At 40.8% G+C, this 19992-nt stretch overlaps 1 protein-coding gene across 4 annotated transcripts in view; it reads right to left on the bottom strand.

The window, feature by feature from the left end:
- KLHL29 (kelch like family member 29) overlaps window positions 1–19992 on the bottom strand; it is a 2735259-nt gene that overhangs the window by 1879365 nt on the left and 835902 nt on the right. The window lies entirely within an intron of this gene.

Genomic DNA, 19992 nt, shown 5'->3' with positions numbered 1-19992 from the left:
TAGGCAATGGCTATAACTTGGCTCCTAGAAATCAACAAAGCATAAAGACTTCTCATCTTCTCTTTGTTGATGATTTAAACTGTACAGCTCATTAGATGAGGAACTGAAAGCACAACTGTAAGTTGTCAAAACTTTTTTCAGATGATATAAGAATGTAATTTGGTCTTGATAAATGTGTAAAAGTAGCCTTTAAAGCAGGAAAACTGCAGCAGCAAGAAAACATCAGTTTGGGACAAGAATGTGATATAAAAGAACTTGAGCAAGAGAGAGTATATAAGTATTTGGGAATTGATGAAGGATCAACAATAAAACATGAACAAATGTGAATAGAACTTAGTAAGGAGTATTTTAGAAAACTTACATTATTCCTGAAAACAAGGTTGACATCTAGAACAAAATTCAAGCTATAAACCCATTTGCTCTTCCTGTCCTAACATGCAGTTTTTGAGTGATTGACTGGCTCTAAAACATACTGGGTAGATTAGACAGGAAAACAAGAAGGATGATTCATGCTCACCAAATGATTTATAAAAATCAGTGCATACCAAGATTATATATTCCCTGTTCAGAAGAAGGTATGGGCGTTCTTGAAATCGATTACATGAACAGATCAGCAATCATGGGACTGCACACATATCTGCTGATCTCACAAGACCCAAACGTAGTGAAAGTTTTGAAACATAAGGAGAATAAATCTAAAATGACTTCTCTGCTTAGTTTAGCAGAAGCATAAAGCAGAAGTCAAGCAGGAATGAAAATCAAACCAGAAGCAGATAAAAATCAGGCAGCAACTGAATGTGCCAAAAAAGAAAAGAAAGAATATAAGGAAAAGGACCAGTTGAGAAGGCAAGACATAGAAAAAGCATAAATATAGTTGCAAGTATAGAAAACTTCTGGAAAAGCCTCATGTTGATCAGGATCGAATGCAGGAATGGTTAAGGAGAGGCAAATTCAAACCAAGAGATGAAAGGTTAATATTGGCAGCCAAAGAAAGTGCGCTATGTACATGTTGCTTTCCAAAGTCCATTAAACATAGGTTCATAGGTGTGTACTAGGCTAATGGCCCTGGAACCTTTACAAGCCTAGCCCTTAGGATTACCCTGGCATCATGGCACCCGACCTTAGTTTTTAGTGCCTCTGTTGAGTAGAGCCAATGGAGTGATTCCCGGGGTGAATTTTCTATTTCCCATCCACTCATCAAGATTTCTCTTGAAGAGGACCAGTGAGGTGCACTATTTGACATGTATGGGAAGTCTATTCCATAGCATGGGCAGTCTCTGGGTTATGAACCTGTCCCCCCAGCATGTTCTCTTGATTATGGTAATGAGGTTGAGGTCTCTGGAGCGTGTGGTGCAGAGGGATTGGGATTTCTTTAGATGTAGCATTTCTAACACAGCTGGGTCAGACATGGCTTTGTAAGTCAAGCAGAGATTGCCTCTAAGTAGGCAATATGAGACAGAAAATATTTGGAGTTTTTTGAGTCTGTCCACATAGGACAAGTGTTTAAGACCTTGGATCCTCTTTGTGAGGTACTTTTGCGGCCTCTCCAGTTGTTGCAGATGTCTAGTGAGGTACATGCAAAATGAGACATTTTACTCGATGACTGGCCTAATGAGGGAAGAGTAGAGGGAGACAATGACCTCTTTCTTCCTGGATGCAAAACCCTTAGTAATGAGATGTGCCACACAGAAGGACATTCTGACCACAGAGGCAGTGTGGTGGTTAAGAGAGGTTGCTGTCAACCTGTGTTCCCAGATCTCTTATAACGCCTTCTGTGTTCAGTGGACTACCATTGATGTGGTAGTTCATGGGAACTGGGTTTTTCCCAAAGGGGATGATGACACATTTTTTGGCATTGAGCTTAAAGCCATGGTTCTGACACCAGTCGCTGGTCTCCGTGAGGCCTTTCTGTAGGATGTCAACATCACTTGGGGAGTTAATAATGGCTCCCAACTTGCAATCATCTGTGAACTTTGTCAGTCAGAGTCCCCTTGTGTTGGACTGGACTTCTGAGAAGTAGATACCAAACAGAAGAGGACCCAGGACCGATCCCTGTGGGACCCCACTCGTGACTGTTCGGCAGTCTGTCTTGAAGTCAGCTACTTTCACACTGTGGTTCTATCTGTGAGCCATTTTGCAATCCACGTAGTGATATAGGGGTTGATGCCTAGCTTAGTGAGTTTTTCTATGATTCCTGAGTGGGGAATGGTATCAAAGGCCTTGGCCAGATCAAGGTAGGCTGTATGAACCACCTTGCCTTCATCCACAGCTCTGGTGACTGACTCAACGAAGTCAACCAAGTTGTGCAGGCATGACCTACCCTTCACAAAACCAAACTGTGTGGGAACCAGAGTTTGCAGATCCCCTGTATCCTTGTTTATGATGATGCATTCTATAACTTTGCATATATGACTTATCAGGCTAATGGGGTGATAGTTATCAGAGTCTGTAGTCTTTCCTCCTCTGTGGAGAGGAATGACTATAACAGTGCACCATTTGGTAGGACAAAGCCTGAGGTGGGGTTGTGATTGAACAGGGTACACAGGTGAGGTGCCAGTTCACTCTGTAGTTCATATAGAACACAGCCAGGGATATTGTCAGGTCCCATAGAAGCTGTATTTTTGGCCTTGGACAGTGCTGTTTTAACCTGTGCAGCAGTAATACTGAGTGCCTGGCAATCTACTGTTATTGTGATTGGTCCTTGGGGGGGGGGGGTAAAGTTGGCACTGAATCTGCTGGCCAGTATATTGGCAATATCTGTTGGCTCGGTATAGGAGGTACCATTGTGCAGTAGCTCAGAGCAAATCTGGGTATTGCTGTGGAGGTTCTTTACATAACTATAGAAGGCCTTGTGGTTGTCTTTACTATCTGCTGCAATTCTGTTTTCATATCTAGCTTTAGAGGATTTGATGAGGGATCTCTACTTTTTGTTGAGGCTGAAAAGGGAGTTTTTCCAGTCTTGGGACTTCACTTTATTCCTCATCAGTTTCCTTCTTCTGTTGGAGAGTTTATGGCAGGGGACCACCAGATTGGCTTCCTTTTTTTGGAGGAGAGCGTCTTGGTTCTCTTGGGTATGGTGAGATCATGCATTTGTGTACGTGTTCGTACAGTGCATCGGTGTATGATTCTATGGTCATGCAATTATTCTCCATTTGCATGGGTGCCATGAAGTTAGCTACCTCTGTTTTTAAGAGCCCAAAGTTAGCTTTGGAGAAGTTTTTCATGGTGGTTACCTTTTGGGGGGGGGGGGTGTGGATTTCCAAGGTGATGAGTTTGTGGTTGGATCTAACCAGGGAGGAGTTGACTATTGGTGTAGAGCAATGGTCACCCATGTTAGTAATGACCAGGTCAAGGATGTTGCTAAATCTAGTGGGGGTAAGAACAAGATGGTCCAGGGCATCGCAATTAATGAATTCCAGGAAACGTTGGGCTAGTGTATTGGTACACAAGTAGTTATCCCAGTTAATGGAGGGGTAGTTGAAGTTGCCCAGTATGAGTGCATTAGGTTGGACCCTAATATTCTTCAGGGTGCTTAGGAATGTTGAGTGAGTGTCTTGGGACATGGTTGGGGACCTATAACAGGCTACAACCTGAATCGCTGTCTTACCCAATGGTAGCTGCACCTGAAGTATCTCTGATGCAGTATGCTGGGCAAACAGTCTGGAGGTGTGTGCATCCTTTATGAACATGGAAACACTACTGCCTTTGGAGCTTTGGTCCAAGTTCTGGGGCTTAAAGGTGTGGAATGAGTTATAGTCTGGTAGTGCATGGGGTGCTTTCTGCTGCCTTGAACCAGGTCTCTGTTAAGCACAAATGTCGATGTTCTCCATTTTAAGGAGTGCTTCGAGCGAGTGCATTTTGAGATTTAGACTTCTACCGTTGAGCAGCATGATCCTCAGATTGCATTTGTTTGTAGCTGTTAAGGTGGTAATTTGGTCTTTGGAACATCACCTAAAAAAGGCACTATAGGGGTGGCAAGAGCCTTTTTTTTTTCTACTTCAGTATCCAGAAGCCCAGGGGTGAAAAATGCAGGCCATCTCTGGCAAAGCATCGAGGTCTGTCAATCATGTCATCCCACACAGATAGATACTGGATCCCCTTAGAATGACACCAGAAACTTAGCTAGTTGTTGAAATCAATAGTTTTCTGCTTGTACTGTGGTATCATTCTGGGTGATGGTAGGATGCTGCTCAGGGCTAGGGTCATACCCACCTGGGCTACATAATCGGAGAGCTCCTCCATGTCTCTTTTCATGTAGTCCAGGGAGGTAAATCTCATGTCATTCACACCCACATGTACAACAACAGAGTCATATTTGTACTTGTTGTTGAGGGACCTGAGTGCGTGCGTTATATGGTGGATCCTAGCACCTGACAGGCAGCTGACTGTTACTTTCTCCTTATTCAACCTAGTGAGTGGGACACTGTTTAGGAGAGTTATGTGTCTCGTGATTAGTGTTGTGTTGTGGTGGTTGCGTGCGTTTCTGCCTTGGAGGTCTTTGTTGTTTGGGTAGATTTTTATTGACAGCCCTCCGCGAAGGTGGGTGTGTGGTTTGTGTTTTTATGTGAAGGCAGTGCTGGTGTGTGTCCTGGAAAGCTATGTGTTCCATGTGGTGTGGTGCAAGTGTTGACCTTCTCCTCTTGACCGCATTTATATCACGTTATTGAAAGCCGAAAAAACCGAACACCATTTAATCAAACCTAAATAATCTAAAGCAAACAATATCGAACATTCAGAACAGCGATTCTTTTCCCACGGAAAAAAAATTGCTATTCCGAAACACATTCACACAACACAGGCACACCAAAAAACAGCGATCCACACACTTACACTTAAAATCATACATCTAACCCTACACTAAACTATACAAACATTACTATCTATCCACTTAACTGTAACCCAACCCTAACCCTAAGGTCCGTCACTATTGCACACTCACCTTACCTGCACCCTAACCCTAACTCACTTTACCCACCCCTAACCCTAAACTCTGTCACTATCGCACACTCACCTCACCAGCGCCCTAACCCTAACTCACATAACCCGTGCCCTAAACCTAACGTCCACACAGTCATACACTTACCTGAACCCCCGTAACTTTCCACCACAGTGCTAAAAATAGCAAAGCCACAGAAACGGACAACCAAATTCTTTCCCTAGGAAAGAATTTGATGTTCTGCAGCTTCACTATTTTTAGCATTTGATGCATAGTGTTCAACATTGTGGCATTCGACGTTATCAGCTTTCGATAATGTGATATGAACCCTCTTGACCAGCTATTCCGGTCTTAGCAGTAGACTGCGTGGCTTCCAATTTGGATATATAAGTGCATCTCTCGCAAGTCTGTGTGTTGGGAGGTAAGAGGAGAGGGTTGTCGGTGTACATGAGGCAGTTGCTACATTGCCTCAGGATGCCCAAGTTTACCAGGTTAACAGGAGAAAGCACAGGGAACTGACCTTTAGACATGCCTGGAGGGGTAGGCATTAATAATAAGTACTGGAGCTATTTCCTTGTAGAACGTTTAATGCTAGTAGCACTTTTGTGTGCTACAATAATTGCTACAAGAAGTCTGGTATGGTAAAGTGCTAGACTAATAAGCTAGTAAAAGGGCAGGAGAGGAGACAACTAGCAGATGTAAGGGAAAAATTGAAGAGCAGACTTTGGCACCTCTCAGAAGCTTACAAACAGTCCTGGATACAGTAAATCTGCATCTGGACTAGACTAGTTACAGGAAAGGCAGGAAACAAGCTCAATGCAGGCTTTTAAACCAGAAAGTTGAAAGAGATGGAAAAACTGCCCAAACGGCCAATAAAGTACAAATTCTAGGCCGGAAACCACTCCTCTTGTGGTAGATAGGCTACCTAGTGCTTATCACTCCCATTGACAAGGTAGAAGGCATCCCTCCGACACAGACAAACTTGGGGGGCTCAGAAGCTTACAAACAGTCTTGGATACAGCAAATCTGAATCTGGACTAGACTGGTTATTGGAGAGGTGGGAAACAAGTGCAAACGCGGGCTTTTAAACCAGAAGGTTGAAGGAGATGGAAAAACTTCCCAAACAGCCATTAAACTACAATTTCTGGGCTTGAAACCACTCGTGGTAGATGGGCTACCTAGTGCTTACCACTCCCACTGATAAGCTAGAAGGCTTCCCTCCAACACAGAAAGGCTCGGGGGGCACAGAAGCTTACAAACAGTCCTGGATACAGTAAATCTGTATCTGGACGGGACTAGTTACAGGAAAGGCAGGAAACAAGCTTAGAATTATTTATTTATTTTTTGTTACAGAAAAGCAGCTAAAACAGCACTAAAAACATGTCAAGTGCAGTACAGGCTAGCACACTTGAGTGTGTAGCAATATTAAAGCAATTTATTCAAACTGTATTCTGAACTGAATTCAATTATTGTTTAATTCAACTCTGAACAGTTAAAAAGTGCCAAAAAATATACTTATCAGCTGAGAAGCACAATCAGTCAGAACACAAAGTAAAGTGGAAAGGGAAAAAGGAGAAACAGAAGATAATTCAAGGTTAAGGGCCTAAGTGAGTTGGCCTACTCAAATGTTCTCTCTTTGTTAGGTAGAATGATATAATGACACTAGACTGGGATAGAGCTTGCATAGAGATGAACAGAAGGGACTGGTAGGATTGTCTGAAATCAAAATATAATCTCACTGTACTCAGTGGAGTGAGAAAATGAGATGGACCCAGGAGGAGTGTTCAAACACAAATTTACAGGTGGGGCAGGCAATTCCAAAGCCACCAAGATTAATACCACAACAAGAACAGGAAGGGAGGGCAGACAACTTACTGCAGAGAGAAGAGAGATCACAATATTCAATGAAACATAAAATACAGTACTATCTTATAACACTGCAAGTTTGTACTTAGCTTGTAATAAATTTGATGTAGGTACATAACAGCTAACCAAACAGCACAAATATTCAGCTATTCAGCAGAAATAAATTCAGAGATAAGTGACTAAGACTTATAAACACAGAGAAACCCTGTAGGCTACGAGTTCAACACTGAATATCAATGAAGTGAGAACACTAACCCCCACTTACTGCAGACAGAAGAGAGATCACAATATTCAGTGAAGAAAATAAATAAAGAGAAAAATAAAATGCAGCACTATCTTTAACACAATATTCAATGAAACAAATAAACAGAAAAATAAAATGCAGTACTATCTTATAACACTGCAAGTTTGTACTTATCTCAGCTTGTAATAAAGTTGATGTAGGTATATAACAGCTAACCAAACAGCTCAAATATTCAGCTATTCAGCAGAAATGTGGAAGACACTGACAAATGTAGGTTTTGTAAAACAGAACTGGAAACAGTTGAACACCTTGTTGCTGGCTGTAACATACTAATGGCAGAAGGACTGTATACCGAAAGGCATAATAATGTGGCAAGGCTGTTGTATGGGGATTGTGCAAACATTATGGTATTGAACTGTCTGAAAAACACTGAAAACATAAGCCACAAAGCATCATAGAAAATGACGCCTACATCACATGGGATCACCCACTGCCAACAGTTCAAAAGATAGATGCTAGAAAACTGGATATAGTGGTCCAGGTAAAAAAGACAAAAGTAGCATTGATCATTGAACTCTCCATGCCCACTGACTACAGTGTCTTGTATACAGAGAGACACAAGTCATAAAATATCAGGATATGCAGGCAGAAATGAGAGCAATGTGGAAGAAAGATACCCAGACAATTCCAATAGTAGCAGGAGCAACGGGACTTATAAAAAAGAATCTACAATTGTATTTAGATACGTTACCAATACATGTAACTCCATACAAATTGCAGGAGTCACTACTGGGCACATTGCGGGTGCTGTGAAGAGCACTTCTGGCTGACATCAAAGACTGAAACAATACTAATTTCATGAACTTTAATCATACTTTGACTTAGGAACAGCATCCATTCCCATCATGGTATTAAAAACCCAAAAGATTTGGAGAAATTCAAAAATCAAAAACTGTTATCTGTGGGAATCTAAAAATGTTGAAAAAAAAAAAAGAAAAGAAAACAATTTCTGTTTAATCAAATGCTTATACCACTGGAAAGGGAAATGTCCCTTGATATTTAACCTCACAATCCCACCAAAAGGGCTTATGATTTACTAACATTCATTTTGCAATAAGAGACTTCTCTACATTTCTGGAGGGTGATACAAATGTTATACTCATCCCCTTCAGTAAAATAGCAGGATACATGCAATACATAAATTAAGGGAAAGCAGATCTTGGTCCTTATCCAGCTTTTGCCTCTATCTCCAGTGATCTGAAATTCTGCAAGCTAATGCCTCAATTACTAAGGCAAGAATAAGTGTTGAAACTGGACACCCCTGTTTGCTGTTGCCTTGGAAGGAGAACCACTAGACATAAATGCCCCCATTTTAAATGATATCAGCCTTGACATGCAGCAGTTTAAAGACTGGTTTAATAATTTAATGAATACATTTATAGAAAAATAATGATAATACAGAAGTAGATGTAGCAATAATTTGAGAACAGTTAAAAAATATTTACTTATTTTTTGTAGCATCTCTTTGCACACCCCCAAATGACCATCTGCTGTGGCTTTGCTTCCACTGCTCTCATCTTCCACAACTGCTACCGGTACTTTGATAAAGGGAAAGGGAGAGAAGGTTTATGCATGGCTATATAGTTTCCTCCTGATAGCCCTTACAGGCAGGTGACAAGGGAAAAGTGAACCTCTCACTGGAGGTGGAATGCAGCTGAAGATAGCAAGTCCATGTAAGCAGTTGTACATGCTCAGGCTTCAGGCTTCTTCCAAAGCTCTATCCGTTGTGTGTGCCAAAAAGTACAGTTTTGTACCTACCATAAATGTAGATGTTCGAGTGCTAATACAGGTGCAGTCATAACAGATGGGTTCTCCTGCCGTCAGGCGGGTCCTCGGTCGGCCGAATTCCAAAGTCTAGGTCCGGCGTCGGTTGTCGTCGCTTCGTCCCTGACGTCAGTGCAACAGGGCTATAAAAGAACCAGCCGACGCCATTTTCTTCAGTTTTTCTTGCCCCAGATGTCAGGTGCCCCCAGAAGGAAGGCAATACATAAATTTGTGTAACAAAGCAATGCCATATAATCAGAATACAGTAGTTGCAAGCAAATACACCAAAAATGAATACCCCAATCAGGTTGTATGAGGAGGTGTTAGCCAATGGCCTGTCCCAAGAGGGGAAGGAGGGAGGGAAACCTGGACTGCAGCTGTATTAGCACTCAAACATCTACATTTATGGTAGGTACAAAACTGTACTATGTTCATCGTGCATACAGCTGCAGTCATAACAGATGGGTAGAATCCCAAAGCTAAGAAAGGGGTGGTAGGCACTAGGTGGAACTAGGAGGAGCCAGGATGCCCTGCAAGACTGCAGTGGCAAAGCCTGCTCTAGTTTTGGAGTATAATGGTAGGTGGTAGTGCTTGGAGAAGGTATGCACAGAACTCCAAGTGGCTGCTTCCAAAATATCTTTGGTAGGAACTCCTCTGAGGAAAGCTGCAGAGGTAACTGTGGCCCTTGTGGAGTGAGATCTGATGCCTGCAGGTACAGTTTTGCCATGAAAAGAGTAACAAAAGCGTATGCAGTAGGCTATCCATTTTGAGATTGTCTGTTTGGAAATTGGCTTCCCTTGAGCTCCTATAGCATAGGACACAAAGAGCTGTTCTGATTTTCTGAAAGGCTTTGTTCTGTCCAAATAATAACGCAGTTGTCTGTGGATGTCCAAGGAATGTAGTAATCTCTCCCCTTTGTTTTGAGGATTAGGATAAAAGGTAGGTAAGTGTATAGCCTGATTCAAAGCTACCCTGGATACCACTTTTGGCATAAAGGACGGGTTGGTTCGTAAGGAAACTCTGTCCTGATGGAAGATGATAAAAGGCTGCACAGCCATGAGGGCTTGTAGTTCCGATACCCTACGAGCTGAGGTAATAGCCAGAAGGAAAGCTGTTTTCCAGGACAAATATTGCAAATCTGTTGAGGCAGCTGGCTCAAAAGGTGGCAAGGTCAGCTTTTCTAGAATGAAATTGAGGTCCCAAGCAGGTATTGGTTGTTTCCTTGGGTGTTTTATATTCTTAGCCCCTCTGAGGAACTGTCTTAAGAGGGGGTGAGAGAATAAAGGTGGATCAGTGTTGTATTCTGCAGAAATGGCTGAGGCATGGATTTTGATGGAGGAGAATGAAAGTCCACTGCTTAGCAGCTCAGCTAGATACTGTAATATTTGAGGTAAATTCAGTTTTCCAGGATTCTGGCCCTTTTTCTCATTCCAGGCACAAAACCGTTTCCATTTTGCGGAGTAAGCTTTTCTAGTAGACGGCCTTCTGGCCTCCAAAATGACATCCTGCACCTCCTTGGAGAGTAGGGTCTGTTGTGATGTTAAGGAATCTTCCATGTGGCCAGATTGAGTGTTTTCAGCTGACTGTGAAGAGTTTTGAAGCTGTGCTGAGTCAGAAGAAGAGGCATTAGAGGTAGGGTCCATGGTGGGGAATGCGTCAGGCTCCTCAGGAGTGGGTACCAGTGTTGTCTTGGCCAGTCTGGAGCAATGAGAATCATCTTTGGTCTGTCTGCTCTGGTTTTTAATAGAACTTTGGGCAGCAGAGGAAGAGGTGGGAAGGCATAAACTGTCATTGTTGTCCAATTGAAAGAGAGAGCGTCCACTCTCCAGGCCTTTGCATGAAAAGTCCTTGAGCAGAATTTTGTCAATTGGTGATTTTTGTGGGAGGCAAAGAGATCTATGTCTGGCCTTCCCCATGCTTGAATTATCTCTGTAAAAACTTGAGGATGCAACTTCCATTCGTGTGGATCTGTCATATTTCTGCTTAGGTTGTCTGCCAGCGTGTTTTCCTTGCCTGGCAAGTACTGTGCTTGAAGTTCGATTTGTAATTCCAGAGCCATGTTCCAAAGTGACATGGCCAGCCTGCATAGGGGGTATGAATGGGTTCCTCCCTGTTTGTTTATGTACCACATTACTGTGGTGTTTTCTGTCCTTATCAATAGTTGACCTGGATGCAGAAGGTCTTTGAAAGCTATAATAGCATTTCTTACTGCTAGCATTTCCTTTTGATTGATATGAAGGTGCTTTTCTTTTTGGGACCATTTGCCCTGAATGCACCGATCTGTCATGTGCGCCCCCCAGGCGTAGTCCGAGGCGTCTGTTGTGATGACTTGATTTGCTTGAGGCTTGCAGAATGGGAGACCTGTGTTTGTTTGGCATGCTTGAGCCCACCACAGAAATTCCTTTTGAAGACATGGAATTAGTGGTATTATTGTTTCCAAACTGTGGCTGTGTTGAGACCATAGGTTTTTCAGGTACCATTGAAGTTTCCTCATATGCAGCTTTGCACATGGGATTAGTAGGATGCAAGATGCCATGAATCCCAGAGCCTGCAGGATTTTCCTTGCAGTCAGCCTGGTGAAATTTGCTAGTGTTCTGAAGTATTGAGTTAGTTGCCCCTGCTTCTCTGGCGTGAGGTAGGCCATCTGTGTGTTTGTGTCCAAGTTGGCACCCAGGAAAATTATTTTCTGAGAGGGTATTAGCCTTGATTTCGTTTTGACTGTGTATCCCAGAGAATTCAACAACATTATTACATAAGCCAGATGTTTCAGAAGTATGTGCTTGCTGTCCGCTTGGATCAGGCAGTCGTCCAAATATGGGTATATTTGTATCCCTTGAAGTCTGCAGTAGGCAATTACTGATGCCAGGCATTTCGTGAATACTCTGGGTGCAGTAGATAAGCCAAAGGGCAATGCAGAGAATTGATAATGGGTTGAACCTGCAAGAAATCTGAGGTATCTTCTGCAATTTTGTCTGATTGGGACATGCAGGTATGCCTCCTTGAGGTCCAATGTTACCAGCCAAGACTCCTTGCCCAGCATGGGAAGAAGCTGCTGTAAAGTGAGCATCTTGAATTTTGGTACGAGTAAAAATGTGTTTAGGATGGATAGGTCCAAAATAGGTCTCCAATCTTTTCCCTTCCTTGGTACCACAAATAGTCTGGAATAAAAACCTTGACCTTGTTCGTGCGTAGGTACCTCTTGAATAGCTTTCATGTCTATGAGATCTGTAATTTGCCTTTGTGCCTCTGCCCTTTGATTGTGTGGCAGGTTTGGAATGCCTCTCATTTTTGGAAGGGTGTGAAAATGGAATCTGTAGCCTCTGTTTATAATGTCCAGGATCCATTTGTCTTTTGTGACAATATGCCAATTTTTTGAAAATAATGCCAGTTTTCCGCCTAAGGGTGCAGCCATTTGAGCCTTGCTTGGCATGCAAAGGGGAAAGTCATTGGGCTTGCTTTCTGAATGGCTGCGAACTATCCTCACCACTTCTTTGTGTAGGAGCTTGCCACTGTCTGCCTCTAAACGATCCTTGAGATTGCCCTCTGCCCCTCGGGCGCCTGTATCTACCTCTTTGGGGTCTGTCCGTGGCTGGAAAGGACCAATTTTTGGAAGGCCAATTTCTACTGAAACGTGGAGGTTGTACCTGTAGAAAATCTTTCACTGTTTGCATTGATTTAGCCTTTTCTTCCATTTTCTTTAATACCTCCTCAGCTTTAACACCAAATAATGCATCCTTTTGAAGAGGGGCACCTAGTAATTTAGCTTTGACATGATCTGGTAAGGTTTGTTCCTTGAGCCAGGCATGTCTACGTATCACTGATCCTGTAACAGCAGCTCTACATGAGGCCTCTAGAGCATCAAAACCACATTGCAAGGTATGTTTACCCACTTGTTCTGCACTATGCATCAAATCCTGCAACTCCTTCAAGTCTGGTTGTTCAGGTTGTGACATTTTACTTCTCAATTGTGATAACAGAAACTGTTGGTACTTTAGCATATGGAACTGGCAGTTTAATGCCCTCATGGTTAAGGTGGCCGAGGTATATACCTTTTTTCCCCACCTTTCTAAGGATCTGGAATCTCTCTCGGAAGGTAATGGATTTTTAGCAGTGGAGGCCTTAATTCCCTTGGGGCCCTGTGAGATAGTTTCTGGGTCAGCCGCATGGCTTTTGTATATGTGAGTCAGGAACCCGGTAGTACCTGTCAGGCTTGACTGGGGCCTGAGGTAAAGAATCCGGGTTAAGGCAGGCCTCCAAGTACACATCATCTAGTATGTCTAAGACAGGAGGTATAGCCAGAGGCCTGTGCTGAGGTAGCAACAGAAAATCCCTAAGCCTTTTCTTGGAATCTGAGTACTCTTGGCCTTCCCAGTGGAAGTGTTCCCTTAAAGTATGCAAGGTTTCCCCAAATGAGTAATCCTCCGGGGGGGAGACAGAGGGAATGGACTCCTCTGCATCAGAATCTTCAAAAGGGGAGTAAGAATGTTCTTGTTCATCAGAGTGCTCTGATATAATGTAGGCCTGGTCAGAGGAGGGGGATTCTTCCTCCACTCTGGGCCTTTTGTCCAGGGGGGGTTGAGAATCCCTGATAAGAGTAATTAAATCCTCAGCCATTTTAAGCATCTTTTTTTAGGCATGGGGCCTGGAGAAGGGCCCTGTGTAGCTTGCCTCTTAGAATGCATGGCTGCTTTAGACTTAGTGAAAGCCTTGATGGAAAAAGAAGAGGAAGGTCTGAAGACACCTTGAGAGGAGGCAGACCTATCTACAATTTGAGATTCACCACCAAGAGTGGCTTCAGTATCTGTAGTCGGGGTGTGGGCCGAGCAGCCTGCGACCTCGGGCATAGAAGACACTGCCAATGGAGTGTCGTCGGTAGTCAGGGGCTGCGTAGGCGCCTCGCTGAGAACCGGACCACATGTAGTCGGCTTTGGCGTGGTGTCGGTAGAGGCCGTGGACCTCGTGTGTCGGTCCATATCTTTGCGTTTTTTAGACAAAACTGGAGTCGGAGTATCCAACGACATAATATAGTTAAATTTTTTGCCAAAATAATGCTGGGCGAACTCCGCCCGACGCTTAATGGTGCGTTTGTTGAATGTAGCACAAAAACGACAGACCGAGACGTCGTGGTCTGGGCCTAAGCAAGGAATACAGAGGGAATGAAAATCCTTATGCGGTATTTGCTTCCCACATGAAATACAATTATTAACTTTGTCTGACATCGGTCTGAGGCAAGAAAAGTTTCCCCAACGGGGTACTTAGCTTTCAAGAAGACCTTGGTTGCAAAATTTTCGTAATTTCAGGAGCTGGCCGATTGGCACTTGCGAACTGCTTCTGCTTCGGGCACCGCGTGGCAAGAAAGACTGAAGAAAATGGCGTCGGCTGGTTCTTTTATACCCCTGTCACACTGACGTCAGGGAAGAAGCGATGACAACCGACGCCGGACCTAGACTTTGGAATTCGGCCGACCGAGGACCTGCCTGATGGCAGGAGAACCCATCTGTTATGACTGCAGCTGTATGCACGATGAACATCCATTGTGAGGCTGGACTGAGTAATGGGGAATGGCCAAAATTGGAAATTTTTGTCCTGGGCCCAGGGGTGACCACATCTACTTCGGTTCTCCCACATGACCAGCCTGGTGGCCACTGACTTCCTGTAGGATATGAAGAATGATTTGTCTATGGTGGCATGGTCCCTCACCCCCCATGACAGGTTCACCCATCCTTTCTGTAGCTCAATCAAACTTCTGAGCTGCAACTGAGCTCATGTCACCTGGGTGGTAGTCAAGGTTTCATCGATATTTGCCACAAGACTAGCTTCAAAATTTATTTGTACAGGAAAATGTGTTTTTTGTAGAAAAATAAAGCATGAAATATTCAATCACAAAATTTTAAGGAATACATTTGAATTTAACAAAAAGCACAAAAGAGTTAATCCATATTTATAAATATAATTGAATCATTAAGATAGCAATCTTAACCAACAAAATTAAAACTTTTATTCCCTCACTGAAACATAGAGATAAAACTGGATTCATCTTAAATATGCCGACGTGATAATATAATATAAAATGTCCTAACTTTAACAGACCATGCAGTTTTTAAAAATAAAGAATTAGTGCTTTTATCTTGGACACAGAATAGCTTCTTAATTATTTAGAGCATATATAGAATATTAGAGAATTCTAGCTTCCCACCAACCTTTTTAGATAATAATTAAATGCTAATATTACAATTCTGTACTATATATTAAGGTAGGATCTTACCATACTCTGGATATGTAAATCAATAAGGGGCTAAGTAGGGATAAGCTATGCCCTCTTTTTATTTGCATTAATTAGTTAGTGAACCCTTGTCTAATTTTGTAAGACAACATTTTCATATAAGAAATTATGAAACGGATATCAGAAGGGAATTTGAAATGTCTTTATTTGCAGGTGACATGTTATAAAAATTAACAAGTATAACACATTCAATAATACATGTAGGTTATACATTAAATTGCTGCAGTAAAAGATTTAATCTGAAAAAGAAAACTACCCTGATATTCGTTAATCATAAAACTAACCAAAACATAAAACAAATTAAACTATAACTCATCATGAAACAGTTAAATACTCTGGACTAATTGTTTCAAGTAAATAAGTATTAACTTGCATTCATTATAAAGATCAATTTTCAGCATACATTATGATACTATCCTAACATCATTACCAGCTTTAAATGTACAGTATTATATCTGGGTGGACTAAATTATTTCTTTTTTTTAACTTCCAAAGAGAAATTATATCTTATAACTATTATTTTATTACTCAAGCTACAAAATTTAAAATAAAATACTTCTTTATCTCCCTCATCATTAGTCAAATTGATAAAACTGTATGTATCATTTTTATGTCAATAAGAATTTTGTTTAAACATAAGGCCTCAAGAAAGAGGGGAGGACCTTATACTGAAATAGCAATAACTTCCATATTTATAGTAATAGTTTATTGGTTAAGTGTTATTTGTTTGTGTCAAATAATACATTCAAGATTGCAATGACACAACATCATTTAATAGATAATGAAATGGACATAATATTAGCTATCACCACTCTGTAATATAATCATACAGAATCAAGATACTTAGATTGCAGTTTCCTAGTTGAAAGGAAAAACTGATCTTGGAGGAAAATAGGTACCCAAATGTCCAGAGACCTCTTGTTTTATTTTTTTTAAGAAACATCTTTATTGAATTATCACTTATGACATGGATAATCATGCATTTATATAAATGAAAATAGGCCGTACTACCATATTTTCAGTTGCAAACATTATACATCACACATAATCTTCTATACAATCATTGTCAATCAAGTATTACATAACTCATTCAATTCCTGCCTTCCCTTAAACCTACTTTCTCCTCCTTCAAAGCACTATTCTACATGTATTTTCCCACAATTCCTATTTCCTATGTAATTTGCTCCTACTATTTTCTAAAGATCCCATTTACAGTTCTTTTATCTCCATTACTATATTCACTACTTCTAGTATGGTTGGTTTATACTCCGAACTCCATTTTCTAGTAATTGTTTTTTGGCAGCCACTGGAATTAAACTCACCAAGGTCTTACTATGTCTAGGCAATTCCGATTCTGTATCCCAGCTCAGAATATCATTTCCTTAGTTACAATAATTTGCTCACCCAGTATTTCTGACAGTAGTCTGTAGTGAATTTTTCAAGTCTGTCAACTCACTACACTCCCAAAAAATAAGTTCCCAGTTACCTTTTTCTTCTCCATCAAACCTGCACTATTTGCAAACTACCTGAAGAAGAATTCTTTGGAATTTGCTTGGGGTGTAAAAATACCTATGCAAACACTTTCAAGCAAAGATCCTACATTTTCTAGATGTTGCTGCATATTTGGGAGTCATGCATATATCCTCCCATTATTTCTCTGAGAATTGCTTATCACATCTCTTGTCCCAATCCTTTCTAACTTACTTTGATTGATTCCTATAGTTATCATGCAATATTTTATACGCCCTACTAATTATCCCTTTTTTGACAGCAGCTTCTGTTCAACTTTCTACTAAAAAGTCTACTAGTGCTGGTCATTCACTTAGGATCCCTATTCCTTTCTTTTTGCCTGTACACTGATATCAATCCCTGAAAGGGAAGGCAATCTCTAGTCTGCAATCTAAATGAATTCTTGGCCTCTTTCCATTTAATTACCTTTCCCTCTCTAATTATTTGCTCCCAATGCCTTTGTTCCTTTGCCGGTTTTCTCCAGTAAATTCCAGCCCTCTTGACTATTCTCTGTACCCCTAATTGTAGTCACCCCTATTGGCAGAATCTCATTTCTCTATTCCCATGTTTGTTTGGTTCTTAGAATACTTTCTGCTGCTTTATTAATATAATATTTGGTATGGTTATTATTGTTCTTCTTAAGGATCTGCATCCAAAATCCATTGTAGCTAAATTAGAAGGAGCCACCAAGGTTTCCCTGTGCAGTGCCATTAGAGAAGCAGAGCAATATTCTCTATATCATATTGCTATGATGACTTAGTGGTTAACTACTGTGATTGTGGTGTATAGGGTCCTGAGTTCGAACCTTGCAGAAGCTGCTTATTTAGGGTTGGGAGGGTGGCCTAATGGTTAAGGTGTTTGCCTTACAAACACAAGGTGCAGGGTTTGAGTCTCATAAGGGATAATTGGCTAGGCTTAAAATGGCTCACAAGGGCAGTCAGCTTAGTACTAATCTATGAACCTATGAACCTATGGACTGATCAGACCTTCCATGTTTTGTAAGTCAGAGGGAGCTATCACCTCACACAGACGTTTTCTATTTCTCTGTTCACTTACAATACTAGATACTAATTTCTCTTTACTGATGTTTGTTTTTTTCAGTTCATTTCTTATTTTTAGTTTGTTTTATACTTCTCAATTTCCCCCAGCACTCTTATCCTTAAATTTTCCTATTCCTGTATTCTCTTTCACTCTTGTGTATGATTTCCTGAGTTAAGATTATTTGTTGTGGTCCCTAATGTCTGAAAGTGATTCTTGCATGCATTAGCATCCTTCCTGATTGTCTCTCATGAAATGCTTGTGGAAGCCCATGGTACTCACTTGAAGTTAGCCTCTTCAATGTATTTCACTTACTCACCACATCACGATTTTTCTCTCATGAAACTTCAAATAACCAGCCAAGGTCTCACTCTTAAATGATGGTGGTGATTAGTAGTCATTGCGGAATAACATGAAATATCTTGGTGTGGTTTTGAACAGCAGACTGACATGTATGGATAAAGTGTGATTTGTCACCAAGTCATCATGATTTCAAACAATGAACATCACATAGGCTCCCTGATCTCTTCCTGATAAGATCTTCCTGTGGATGTGTATGACCTGGTGTTTTTTCATTTTGATTCCTGTAATTTACCTCATCAGAGGCTTTCTAACACTGAGCTTGATTAACTGTGCCTTGTACAACACTCCATAGCTTAGTAATTTACAGGTCCTTCCAGCTTCCTTCATGTAACGCCAGCTTTCCAGACTTAGCACTGGCTGTCAGTTCCATCTTGTATAACCATTACAGTACCATTAAAAAAACCAACAAAATTAAAAAAAGAACAAAAAGAAAAAAAAAACAATGATTGCTATTCATAAACAAATATTTGCACTTCATCTTGCTTTAGCCATTCATAGTGTTTCTTTCTTTTTTCATTTTTTCTTTAACAGTTTTTAGCAATTCACAGTGTATATTATTTAAAGTTCTAGTTTGTGGGTATTTAGCCACATATGTGCTAGCATTCCATTATCTGAAACATACTTCTCAACTGTACAGATTTTCACAGAATGTCCAGATTTTTGCATCATATTTTTGATCTGTTCTTTATAAAATTTGTGATTTTTTTGGCAAATCCTTGGGATGATCTGAGGATTAACGACACTAAATAATGATATACATTTGTGTTTCAGACCTCATATCCTTCAGAAAAACGCATGCTAAAACAAATCCTGTTATTCTAACAACTCTCTAAGTTTATAAGAACAATATTTAAAATCTGTACCTATTTTTGAGCCCTTCTGTCAGACTTTGTCCAGATTTTTTGTGCTAAAAATTTGAGAGGTATGATCTGAAAGAGTTGTTGGTCCATTACTAGCCTTTTTGGCCTTTGTGTAGCTGAAGACATCTAGAAATAGTTTTTTTTCCAGCAAGTATCATGTCTCTGGAGCCTCCTCCCACTGTGCGTGAGAGACTTTCCCCCACTGTTTTCAAAGAGGGCTAACGACTGACATGTGAACGAGACTGACTTCCTAACCTCAGGAATCATTTTATCATTGTTTATTCATTTACTGTTCATACTGTGCATTTGATATGTACTGAATTTTGTATCTTAAAAACTGTTTTATTGTTATGTTGCTTGATTGCACAGAATATTTTGACTGGGTCTCTATGTTTGAGGCATGCATGCCAAGAAATTTTGCTCTTGAGGTGAATCATGCTATCCATGTTATGAACACACAGTAAGTAGTAGGTTATGACTGAGATACCCACTCATAATCTTTTGTAGTGGAAGCAGTTTTATCTACTCATGAACTACCACTAAAATTGTGGTTTTGTGAAATGTTTTACCAGCTTTTAAAGCTTTTACAAGCTGGTAAAACACCTTAGCACTGTCAAAAAAATAGCAGTTTGAAATGAAGTGTCTCTCTCAAGGACACACTACCTTAAAATCATTTCAGTGTACTACATATTTTGTTTATAAGTGTGGCAAAGTGAAGTTCTAACAGATTGTAAATGCCCTTTTACAATTCTTCCACAATTTTGTGTTGGCCAACACTGTTCATCCCTAGCAAAAAACATCTTATTAGCACTTACAGGTATGTAAGAAAAACTAGTTAAGCACCTTTCATGAAAGCATGATAAGTATATTTCTGACATCAGAAATGTGCTTAACAAGTTTGTCTTTTCCCACCATTGATCATAACATCTACACTCCACGGACCCTCCAGCTCAGCATTCTCCTTACCTTATCTCCTGTATTTTATTAAACTTTATCTTCTTATGTATGACAGCCATCCTGTTAAATCAATTCTGTCTACTGTAGTAAACTCAGAAACCTCAAAAAAGGG

This window comes from Protopterus annectens, chromosome 2.part1 (genome assembly GCF_019279795.1).
Source record: "Protopterus annectens isolate FY-2018-M chromosome 2.part1, PAN1.0, whole genome shotgun sequence".
NCBI classification, from domain to species: domain Eukaryota; kingdom Metazoa; phylum Chordata; order Ceratodontiformes; family Protopteridae; genus Protopterus; species Protopterus annectens.
Note: the sequence above shows the minus strand (reverse complement) of the source record. Positions and strands in the feature narration are given on the sequence as shown.